Source organism: Canis lupus, chromosome X (assembly GCF_048164855.1).
Source record: "Canis lupus baileyi chromosome X, mCanLup2.hap1, whole genome shotgun sequence".
In the NCBI taxonomy this organism is placed as follows: domain Eukaryota; kingdom Metazoa; phylum Chordata; class Mammalia; order Carnivora; family Canidae; genus Canis; species Canis lupus.
In genome coordinates, this window is record NC_132876.1 from 105223337 (window position 1) to 105235101 (window position 11765).

Sequence of the window (11765 nt, forward strand, 5' to 3'; positions counted from 1 at the left end):
GGGTTACCTAAGGGCCCTAGCAGGCTCAGCGTCACGCACGTGGCAGAGCTGACTCATTTCTTGAAGTTGGTCGAAATCCCCCCTTACCGGGGCTGGGACAGCAGGCCCAGGACAGTCGGGGTTGATCAAGCAGGAAGCACCAGTTCCCTGCCTCTTTGTTCATCTCTTTTGGGCTGCCAGGCAACACCTCCCTTTTCTCCTAGGGCAAAAGGCAGGCAGCATGCATGTGTACATAGAAAAACACATTATCTGGCGACAGGGTGCCCCTTAGAAAACCGTAATGGAATGAAATATGAGAAGCTCTCAAGAAACTACATGTACACCAACGCTCCTAGCCAACGGTACTCACAATGGCCAAGAGGTGGAAGCAACCTACACGTCCACCAATGAACAACGGGTAGACACAATGTGCTATATGCACGCCAGGGAACGTTCTTCGGCCCGACTAGAACGAACAAAGCCCGATACGCGTTACACCACAGGCGAACCTCAAACACCTTATGCCCAGTGAGACAGGCCAGGCAAGGAAGGTCACGTGCCATCTGATGCCATCATCAGCAAATATCTACAACAGGGAAGTCCACAGACACAGGAAGCAAACTGGTGTTTCCGGGGCTGGGGGAGGGGAGGATGGGCAGCCAGGGCTTCCTGGCTCCAGAGCTTTCTTTGGGGTGACGAAACTGTTCTGGAACTGGAGCTGGCGGTCCCAGAGCGCTGGAAGCATAGTCAATGCCACTCAGCTGTACGCCTGAAACCGGTTACTCGGCGCTTAGGTGAACTACACCTCCAAAAAAAGAAAGGGGAAACAGCAAGAACTTCAGGGATATCTTGAGCCCCACTGAGACAAGCAAGCGGGGACAGACAGACACGGGGGAGCCGGGGCTGCTGAACAACTGATGGCCACCAGGAAGAGACAGGGAGAAAGAAACACGGGTGGAAGGGAATAAAGGGGAAAGGAGAGAAAATGAGTGGGAGGAAAGGGAGGTGGGCGGGGGTGACTGGGTGACGGGCACTGAGGGGGGCACTTGATGGGATGAGCACTGAGTGTTATGCTGTATGTTGGCAAACTGAACTCCAATAAAAAAAATATTAAAAAAAGAGAGAAAGAAACGGGTGGATTCCGCTTCGGAACCTGACAGAGAGGTTGCCGACGCTTGAAGAGCAAATAAAGCAAGCTCATTTTCGAACGCTTAGCTGTTTAGCGCCCGCAAATAACCTGCAGTTCTAAAGCAAGTCAACGACTGTACAGGGAGGAAGCGAGACATCCCACAAGTGCCTTTTCAAGGCCAGCTTGCACCTGGAGGAGAGGGGCTGAGCTCTGCGGGGCCTGAGGGGGCGCGGGGACTGGGGGGCACTGATGCTAAAGCAGCAGCCCGGGGCCACCACCAAGCAGGGCGCCCCTGAGCCACGCTGCCCATTGGGAGGTCTCCCACATCCTCCACACAGGCCTGACAAGCACATCACCTCTCGGTGGGCGTCACCTCTTCTCTCAAAACGCCTTTGTAAAAACTGCAGTGACCACACCGTGCACAGACCTTTTAGAGCACACGCCAAGGCCATTCCTCTCAAAGCTGTCTCTGGTATTTAATAGGTCACTTCAGCACAGACTATGCACAGGGAAACCATGTTTAGAAAGCTACGACCTTGGCGTCCCACGCGACAACGTGGGCGAACCTTGAGGACGTCCCTTACTGGCTGCGCGGAGTGAGCCAGTCACCAAAGGACACGGCTGCCCCACGATGCCGCTTCACCCAGGTACCCGAGGCGGTCCAGCTGCGGGAACCAGAACGGAGCACGGTGGGTGCCCGGGCTGCGGAGAGGGGGAAATGGGGAAATGGGGAGCTGCTGCTCCGCGGGGATAGAGTTTCGCTTTCGCAAGAGGAGAACCATTCCAGAGGTCCTTCACGCAACGACGTGAATCCAGTCAGCATCGCTGAACCGCACACTCAAAAAACGCTGAAGCCCGTACACTTCAGGTCAGGGTTTGTAACACATCTAAAAGTTTTCAGATAAAAAAAAAAAAATACCAGGTTTAAATGACTGCTAGTTGTCGTTTTATCGTTTTCGAGAAATTATAGGCTTTAGGACTTTATTTTTTTTTAAGATTTATTTATTTATTTAGGATAGACAGAGAGAGAGAGAGAGAGGGGCAGAGACACAGGAGGAGGGAGAAGCAGGCTCCACGCCAGGAGCCCGGCGTGGGACTCGATCCCGGGACTCCAGGATCGCGCCCTGGGCCAAAGGCAGGCGCTAAACCGCTGAGCCACCCGGGGATCCTCAGCTTTAGGACTTTAGACTGAACCTAGTGTGGAGCTGAGGACACCGCAGAACATTCTCCTAAAGAGAACTCAGTCTACAGCTACAACAACAAAGCAGCACAATCCCAGGTTCTTAAATCGCTGCCTTGTTTCTACATAACGCTCATGAGGTTGTGCTTCCGTAGAGTTTAGACATCTCACCGTAAAATACCGATACCTTATGGAAAACAAAAACACCAAAACCACCCAACGTGAAGTCAAAAATCGGGAGGTCACCTGGGTGGATGCTCTGGTGCTTTTATTTATTTATTTTTTTTATAAATTTTTATTTATTTATGATAGTCACACAGAGAGAGAGAGGCAGAGACACAGGCAGAGGGAGAAGCAGGCTCCATGCACCGGGAGCCCGACGTGGGATTTGATCCCGGGTCTCCAGGATCGCACCCTGGGCCAAAGGCAGGCGCCAAACCGCTGAGCCACCCAGGGATCCCGCTCTGGTGCTTTTAAAATAGACAGAAAATAATGCAAGACTCAGAACTGGGGAGGGGAAGGCGGGTCTCTGGTCATTTTACCTTTGGACTGGCTTGCGGCCTGCTGGCCCTGAGGTGGCCCAGGCATCTGGGCTGCTACCATGGTCACAGCTGCAGGGCCCTGCAAGATTCTCAGCTGTTGTACCTGCTTCCGGAGCTGAGGCTAGGGCTGGGGCTGAGGCTGGGGGTGAGACTGGGAGTCAGACCGGGGCTGGGGGTGATACTGGGGCTGGGGCTGAGGCTGGGGCTGGGGCTAGGGCTGACCCTGGGGCTGGGGCTGGGGCTGGGGCTGGGACTGAGGCTGGGGCTGGGGCAAGGGCTGACACTGAGGCTGGGGCTGGGGCTGGGGCTGGGGCTGGGGCGAGGGCTGACACTGAGGCTGGGGCTGAGGCTGGGGCTGGGGCTGGGACTAGGGCTGAGGCTGCAGCTGGGGCCCTGCAAGATTCTCAGTTGTTGTACCTGCTTCTGGGGCTGGGGCTGGGGGTGATGCTGAGGCTGGGGCTGGGGCTGGGACTGAGGCTGGGGCTGGGGCTGGGGCTGGGGCTGGGGGGTGAGACTGGGGCCGGGGCTTCAGCTGGGGCTGACCCCGGGGCGGGGGCTGGCGCTGGCGCTGGCGCTGGGGCTGGGGCTGCGACGACGACGCAGGGGACAGCTGCAGTGCCTGCAGAGGACGAGGCTGGCTCTGCCCGGGTGTTCTCTGGCTCTCTGCAGAGCCGAGCTGTGCCAGCGCCGACACCGCTGCCTGGGGCTGCGGCAAACTGCCTTCTGCACCGAACTTCACGAGCACGGCTGGCTGAGCAGAAGAGGCCGCTCTTGGACTCGCCGCACCTTGCGCACTTGACCCCTGTGGCACTGGCTGCGGAGGGCCGGGAGTGAGGGCTTGCTGGAGTCGGTCCTGGGGAATCAGCTGATAGACCTTCTGCTCTGGCTGCTGCCCGGCGTTCAGAAGGAGCGAATCTTGCCGAAGCTCCAGGAGAGTCACTGGCCTGAGGCCTGAAGCGCTTTTTAAGAAAAACTGAACGCGGACCGGCGGCGCAGAGGACACTGCCTCTGGTGGCCGAGCTCCCGAGGGCGCGCTGCTGGGCTTACTTGCCGCAGGAGCCGCGGAGCCGGCGGTAGAGCCCTGCCTGGGGCTGCAGGCCCCCGCCACAGCCTGGGCTCGGCCGCCAGGGCCCGCCGCTTGGACGACGACGCTGCGGCCGGCGGACGTGGCCGTGACCGGGGTGGCCGGGCTGCTCTGGGAGGAGCTGGCGGGGGACAGGGTGGTCGTGGGCAGCCTGCTAACTCCAGCGTCCTGAGTCACAGAGGATTTCTGGGACTTGACCGTGACCGGGGTGGCCGTGGTTCTTGATGAGGAGCCGGCGGTGGGCAAAGCGCCTGCAGGAAACATGCTGACTCGAATCAGTTCCACAGCGGACTTCTGGGACTTGGCCGAGGCCGGGGTGGCCGGGGTGGCCGGGGTGGCCGGGGGCCTCTGTGAGGAGCTGGCGGCGGCCAGGGCGGCTGCAGAGAGCGCGCGAACTCGGATCGCTTCCCCAGGCGGCGGCTGGGACTTGGCCGAGACCCGGGCGGCCGGGGGCCTCTGTGAGGAGCTGGCGGCGGCCGGGGCGGCCGCGGGAAGCGCGCGAACTCGGATCGCGTCCCCAGGCGGCGGCGGCGGGGAGTCGGCCTCCCCAGAGGGCCGCTGGGAGTTGGCCGAGGCCGAGGCCGAGGCCCCGGCCCAGGCCGAGACCGGGGCGGCCAGGGCGGCCGCGGGAAGCGCGCGAACTCGGATCGCTTCCCCGGGCGGCGGCTGGGAGTCGGCAGGGACCCTGGGCGCCAGGGTCCCCTGCGAGGAGCTGCCGGTGGACAGGGCGGCTGCGGGAAGCGGGCTAACTCCAGGCAGGCCCACGGAGGGTTTCTGGGAAAGACTGGGTGGCGCCGGAGCAGGAGCGGGAGGTGGCGACTGAAGGAAGCTGCTGGCCTCCTCCCCTGGAGGAAAACTGTCACCTGGCCAGCTCTCTCCTGAGCTCCAGGGAAGTCTGATGCGCAGAGGTGGGTGTCTGACGCCCTTCCCCAGGACTGGAGACCAAACCGACACCGCCGTCGTCGTCGTCGTCGTCGGCTGTTGCGCTGGTTTCCCGGGAGGAGGCCCGCCGGGGCCGGCTGAGCCGCTGGGGCCGGGTGACCACGCGGTGGCCGGGCCCCGGGCCGTCTGCTGGCCCACCGCCTCCGGCCGAACGACTAGCCTCCCGGCGTCAGCCTTGGACTCGGGCGGGACACGGTTCGGACGGCCATCTGTGGCCGAGCGCGGAGGAGACGTCGGTCGCTCACGGCCGGCTCTGTGCCAGGGCCTTCTCTGTCCACAGAAAGGTGGGTTGCTCGGCGGCTGCGTGGAGGCCGGCTCCGTTGTCTGAGGCTCACGGCCGCCTTCATAGCCAAACACACCATCGTCTCTTACCTCGGGGGCTGGCCAGACCCCTGCAGGGGAGACGTGGCATCTGGCCGGCCTCTTCCCTCTGGCGTATTTCTGCACATCCACTTCAGAAGGGACGGCCAAGTCACAGGGCCTCCGTTTCCACAGATCCACACAGCTCCCTGCTTTAGAAATCTTGAGGTCGTACCGCTGCCCGGCTTGGCTTTGTCTGCTTTTTTTGCAAGAGGCCCATAGTCCCAGCTCGGGAGGAGGTGGGCATTGAGACAGCTCCTGCTGGCGAGTCAGAGAGGGTGCGGAATACCTCCTGAAGCTCCTTTTCATCGGGCGAGTGTTCATCTTCTGCTTGTTATAGAGCAGCCTGTTTGCAGCGCAGGCTACTGACAGAGAAGGGTCAAGACACAGGGGTTCGGCGGTGGCCAAGATCAGCTGGCTCTCAAGCAACAGTTTCTCTTCCTCGGTCCACTGCTGGCCGTCGCTGGTTATGGACTGCATGTCGCAGGCTAAGGTCTGCATCGTGGGGCGCAGGAGAACGTGCCTGGTCTGGTAGCCGGCAGGCTCCCCGTGGCTGCACTGCCTGTAGTCCCGTACCTGTGCTATGACACACCCACAGTGGAAAATGTTAACCTGAGATTGTTCCAGGAGATCCACCAGGGCAGGAGGCAACTCTTCAGCATCCAGGTATTCGAGCAGCTCGCCTTCCTCGTAAGGCAGCCGAATGGTCTCCGAGCAGGAGCCCTGCTTCCCCTCCAGCATCAGCGAATATCCCTCCCCTCCTGGGTGTAGGTTGACCACTAAACACGCCAACGACTCTCTCCTAACCAGCTTCTCTAACAAGTTCGCGTTGCTTCTCAGTTCCTCCGTAGCCTCGGGCTCTTTCCCACACTCTTCCACGTAGATGTCATAAAGCTTTTCAAACAGAGAGGCTGCCCCACTCGACGAGCATTTCCTTTTAGGAGGCCTCTGCTGGGCACTCGCGATGACATAGTCCGCACGGTCCAGAGCTCGTTCTACGGCCTGTTGCATCGTGCTGCAAAAGGGGCCCTACAAAGTAGAGAAAACGCAAGCGCCTTGAGGACTCTACTTCCATCTCTCACGTCTCGCAAGCGCCGCAGCTGCACAGCGGGAGCCACCAGCCTGACTTGCAAATGGTCGGCCAGAAGCCCGCCCCACGAAAGCACCACGCAACGCAACGTACCTGGGATTCGGGGAAACAGCTACACGTGTTGGAGCCACCAGGGCGCCGCCTCTGGAGTCGCTGGGGGCTGGGCCGGAAGTGGATGGGAGCCCCCCGCCCCCCTCCCGGGCTCAGTGCCCCTGCCTCCGCCCCCCTCCCCGCCCCCACCGGAGCATCTGCTTGTGCGCACGTGCGCTCTCTGCAGGCCACGGGCGGGCGGGCGGGCTGCAGGCCTAGCCCTCCAGGCCTAGGCCTCCTCCTATTGTGGCCTCCGCCTGCAGGCCACGAGGCCCACCGCCCGCACCTCCACCTCCGCGGCAGGGCCAGACCCTTGCTTTACACTTAACGCCCAAGGCACGCAACCGATCCGAGGAATACGCACTCCCCCCCCCGCCCCCCCCCACACACACCCCGTAAGGTCCCGGTCCACGCCAATTTGCGCAGGAAGGCGGCTTCGGGGAAGCCTTGGAAGCTGTTCCTTTCTTTTCTTGGCCAGCGCTTCACCCACAATCGTTCACGGTTTGAGTCTCCTGTCGTGAACGGCAGGGCTGCGCCTGGTGCCCATCACCACTTGAACACACCCCACAGAGTCCACGTGTGTGGCTCCTGCCTACGTGGAGGCTCGCTGTACTTGGTGCAGGCGTCAGAATCCCTCCTTGAATCTTCCAGTGATCTCCTGCCTGGTGGTTGTCATGTGGATGTGCGCATCAACGTGCCTTCCTGATACTTCAGTATTTACCTCCTACTTCCCTGTGTAGCACAGTAAGGGCGTTTTGCAAAGGATGCCGGAGGCAAGTCGCGCCGGCTGGGAATTACAGTTCGGGATTAAACTATCGGTTTGAAATAAATAAATAAATAAATAAATAAATAAATAAATAAACAAACAAACAAACAAATAAATAAATAAATAAATAAATAAATAAATAAATAAATATCGGTTTCAGAAGCTGACCTGCGCGTGGATGGAGCTGAGAGCTATTGTCCCGGTGATGGCAGCGCAGTTCAGTGATCACTCTGACTTGTAGACCACAGCCAGGATCCCAAGGCTGGATTTGGAGGAAGGTGATTAGGTCGTAGGTAACTGATGGGCCCTCCTTTTCCACTGCCTCCGCTGCCTTGAGATGTGCGGGCCTTTGGGGACAGGTTTCATGTAAAACAGTCTCTTGAGGGGGATCCCTGGGTGGCTCAGCGGTTTGGCGCCTGCCTTTGGCCCAGAGCGCGATCCTGGAGTCCCGGGATCGAGTCCCAGGTCGGGCTCCCGGCATGGAGCCTGCTTCTCCCTCTGCCTGTGTCTCTGCCTCTCTCTCTCTCTCTCTCTGTCTGTCTGTCTCTCATGAATAAATAAACAAATAAAAGATCTTAAAAAAAAAAAAAAAAAGAGTCTCTTGATATTGACCGGAGACATAGCGACCTGTGTCTCTGCCTCTCTCTCTCTCTCTCTCTGTCTGTCTGTCTCTCATGAATAAATAAACAAATAAAAGATCTTAAAAAAAAAAAAAAAGAGTCTCTTGATATTGACCGGAGACATAGCGATATACAAGATATTCAGAGAAAAGTCTCACAAAGGTGAGGAAGCCAAGACCAGTGGGTGGGAGTCCCAAACTCCGCACAACTATGCAACCGGTGTGGATCTTGACCAATGGCAATGATGACAACTGTGTGGATAGTAGATTCGGTCGAGTGAAAGGGGATTGACAACTTTTCGCCGGAGAGCTCCTGAGAGATGGCCCTGTATGGGGGACAGACGGGAATACTTTTGTGCCGGCCCACCAACTGTCTTTGGGCAGATGGATACTTCGGGAGCGCCTCAAGGGGGCTTGAAATCAAGTTGAGTTCCTTAACTCTTTCACACATCCTCCCCGTCTCTCTTTTTTCCACCCCCACTTGCCCGAATTGAGGCTAAGTACGAGACTGGATGGCAAAAGCCTATTTTTCTATGCGGTAATCCAGCTCTCCTCCTGGAAAATAAGGAAGTCCGCGGCTTTTGCCGGGCGGCTGCTCCCGGCCCGGGGAGCGGACTCCCGGCTTCTTAGCACGGCGAAGGAGGAGGGCCCGGACAGGGGTGAGGCCACCAAGGGGGCCCGGGGCTCGAGGTTGAGGGGGTCCTGGCTCTCCGGGTGGCGCCGGTGCCATCGGGGTCGGTGCCCTACGTGCCTTGCCCGCCCCGCCTGCGAATAGGCCCCTGGCCGCCTGCCGCCTGCCTTCCCTCCCAGCTCATCTCTCTCCCCTCTTTCCCCCGTGTCTGTGCTCCGGCCGCAGTCACCGCAGTCACCGCAGTCACCGCAGTCACCGTGCCGCGGACAGCCTGACCCTTCCAGACACACACACACACACACACACACACACACCCCAGCCAAAGCCTGCTGCTGCTGCTGCTGCTGCTGCAGAGAGGCCCCTCCCTGCTCAGGCCCCTGCTGTTCTCCACCTCTTCACCTCAGAGGTCCCGCCCTGACCTCTGACCTCGGAGAAGCACGTCAGTCTCCTGCTCTCCTGCTCGCTGCTGTTCCACCCAAGCACACGTGCCCCACGCCCTGTGAGGGCCAGCCACCACGCCGGAAAGGAGCCGAGCGTGCGCACCGTTTCTGCTCACCCTGTCCCTGGGTTCTCTGAGGGCAGAGGCGACGTCCCTTCCATCCTTGTGTGGTCACTGACTCGGGCGGCCTGCACTCGGCTCGAGGTCGGCACCGCCGAGGGAAGGGATGATCGACTCCACGCTCTAGTTACCTCAGCTCCAGGCTCCTCGGAATCTCGGCAGGTAGATGTATGATCCCCCTTTCAGAGACGAGAAAGGCACCCACAGCCAGGTCTCCTGGCTCTGGTGCTCTGGACCGTGCCAGGATTGCCTGAACCTGGGCACCTGGACACGCGTCGCGTGGGGGCTGCCTGCACGCTGCAGGCCATCCAGCAGCATAGCCTCCCCGGCACCATCCATCCACTGCTTGCCGATAGCCCTCACCCTCGGTTGCCATAACCAGGAATGGCTGGATATTGCCAAACAGTCCCGGCCGGGGGCGGGGGGCGGGGGGGGGGGGGGGGGGTCGGCAGCATCCTCTGCTGCTCGAGAACCACTCGACCGTAGACCTGCCCTGTACACCATGAGCGTGATTCGGATGCAGCCCCTTAGCCCACGTCCCGGAGTATTTGTCACCAGGCAGACAGGGGTATCTGCCACCCTGTCACAGGATGGACCAGACCTGCCGTGGCCACACTGGCTGTGTCTTAGCTTGGCTTTCCCCAGGAGTGTGCCCTGAGGAGAGGATCTGAGTGCAAGTGGTTCATCTGGGAGCTCATCCCCAGAAGCAGCGGTATGGGGAAGGGGATGCCTTGGGAAAGAAGACCACGACGGGCACGTCCGCGGGCAGAAGACCGCTGTGCGCAGCTGTCCCGGCTGGGGAGCTCCGGGAGGGGGCGGGGCGGGGGCGCGACAGTACCAAACAACTGTCAGGTTCTTCTCCCTGGCACTGTTCCCCGTCACTCCAGGTGGCCACCGGTGCTGACGTGGCCACATAATACCCTCACCCGGAGAGTCCCGATCGCTTGCACTAGTCCTCGGTCTGCGGAGGCAACGTTGAGCACCGTGGGGATTCGGGCAGAACACGGCGGCATCGGCTCCACCCACGATTGAAGCTGGGTGGGAGAAGCGGGCCGTTGCTCCTCAGTGCTGTAGAGAAACGTGTGCTCTGTGATATCATCTGGCCGTTTGGAGAGATGAAATGCTACTCCATCCGAGTGAAATGGGCCATTTCATGGGGGGGAGGAGTGCGTGTGGGGGTGGGTGGGCGTGTGAGTGAGTGTGTCAGCTCTTAAAGCCACCAGGGCGGGGATCCCTGGCTGGCTGAGAGGTTTGGCGCCTGCCTTCCGCCCAGGACGCAATCCTGGAGTCCCGGGATCGAGTCCCGCGTCGGGCTCCCGGCATGGAGCTTGCTTCTCCCTCCTCCTGTGTCTCTGCCTCTCTCTCTCTCTCTCTCTCTCTCTCTGTGTGTGTATCATAAAAAAAAATAATAATAAATCTTAAAAAAAAAAAAGTAAAGCCACCATGGCCTCCAACCGAAGTGGTGGCCCGCACCTTACCCACTCCCCCAGGCCTCCTGGCCACAGGTGCACTGGACGAGGCTCCCACCCTGGCCTCGCGTCTACCCCTGCGTGCGTCAGTGGGCCTGGCAGCGCTTAGCGTGGTTCAGCCATCCCCCTCACTTGCACTCCCTAATTGCCTGGTCTTCCCACAAGATGAGGGGTTTAAAAAAGAATTGCTCTGAGTGCACACCGTCCTTGGAGCCCTCCAAGCACGTTAATGAGCACGCTGGCTGATTATAAGGACTCCGATGGCTGCCCTCCCCTACGGCAGCCTGACCTAGATGCACACGCTGAGAAAACTCACGGCCAGGCTAAGATATGCTAGTGGGAGAAGAGAGTTCAGTTAATTGCAAGATAATTGAGCTAATTTACAATTAGCAAACTGGTTTGTGCCATACCCATTGAGGTCTAGGTCTAGATTTTGCCACCTCTCCCCTGCTGCAGCTAATTAGAGGGACCAGCCACAGAATGTGGACTACAGGGAGCAAGCGAAGGTGAAGATACGTTGCTTGTTGGCCTCATCTCTGGTTAACCCTCCATCACTTGCCCCGAGACTGATGTGTCTCTCCTGTGATCAGACCCCAAGACACGTTAGAGCGAATCCCTGGCAGATGGATGCTGCAGCTCCGGGAGAGCGCAGGACTGGAGGCCCCTCCCACAGCCCATGACAAAGATGGGAAGGCAGACCTTACCCCCAGAAGCATCCTGCTAGGGAGAGGGCCCGCTGCAGTGGGATTTTCCAGTGGGGGGGGGCGGGGGGGGGGAGATTGGGCTCCCAGTGCATGCCATGCTCCGCGTGCAGCATGGGCACGTGGGCGTCTATGGCCAAGGAGCAGGGTGGGAGTCAGTGGGTGGAAAAGCACTAAGGGGAAACGTCAGGGGGTATGGGGGATTCTGGCTAAACAGGCCCAACAGGATTGTCTGCTGAAGACAGGCCAGGGTGATCAGGCTGAGGCTGGGGGATGGTGGAGGATGCGAAATGGGATTGGGTATGGAGGGTGGGGGCGCTTCTGGTTAAACGGATGGAGCAGGGTTCTTGCCCAAATGGCCTCCTACAAGGAAGTGCCGGATGGGCCTAGGAGAAGGTTGGGGAGCCTGACTGAAGTTTGGCCAAGTAAAGAATCTCTGTCACCATCAACTTTTAATTATGAAAATGTTCCTTATCACAGTTACAAAGGGTAAGATATACTAGAGGAAGAAGAGAATTGAATTAATTGCAGGATAAATACCCTAATTTGCAATAGTAAACCGGTTTGTTCCATGCTCATTGAGGTCAAGTATGAATGTTTTTTATTAAGTGTAATATACAGAGA

At 59.1% G+C, this 11765-nt stretch overlaps 1 pseudogene; it reads right to left on the reverse strand.

Moving 5' to 3' along the window:
* Nucleotides 1–2132: 2132 nt before the first annotated feature.
* On the reverse strand, nucleotides 2133–6482 carry LOC140628562 (transcription factor SPT20 homolog pseudogene; annotated as a pseudogene).
* Nucleotides 6483–11765: the final 5283 nt, after the last annotated feature.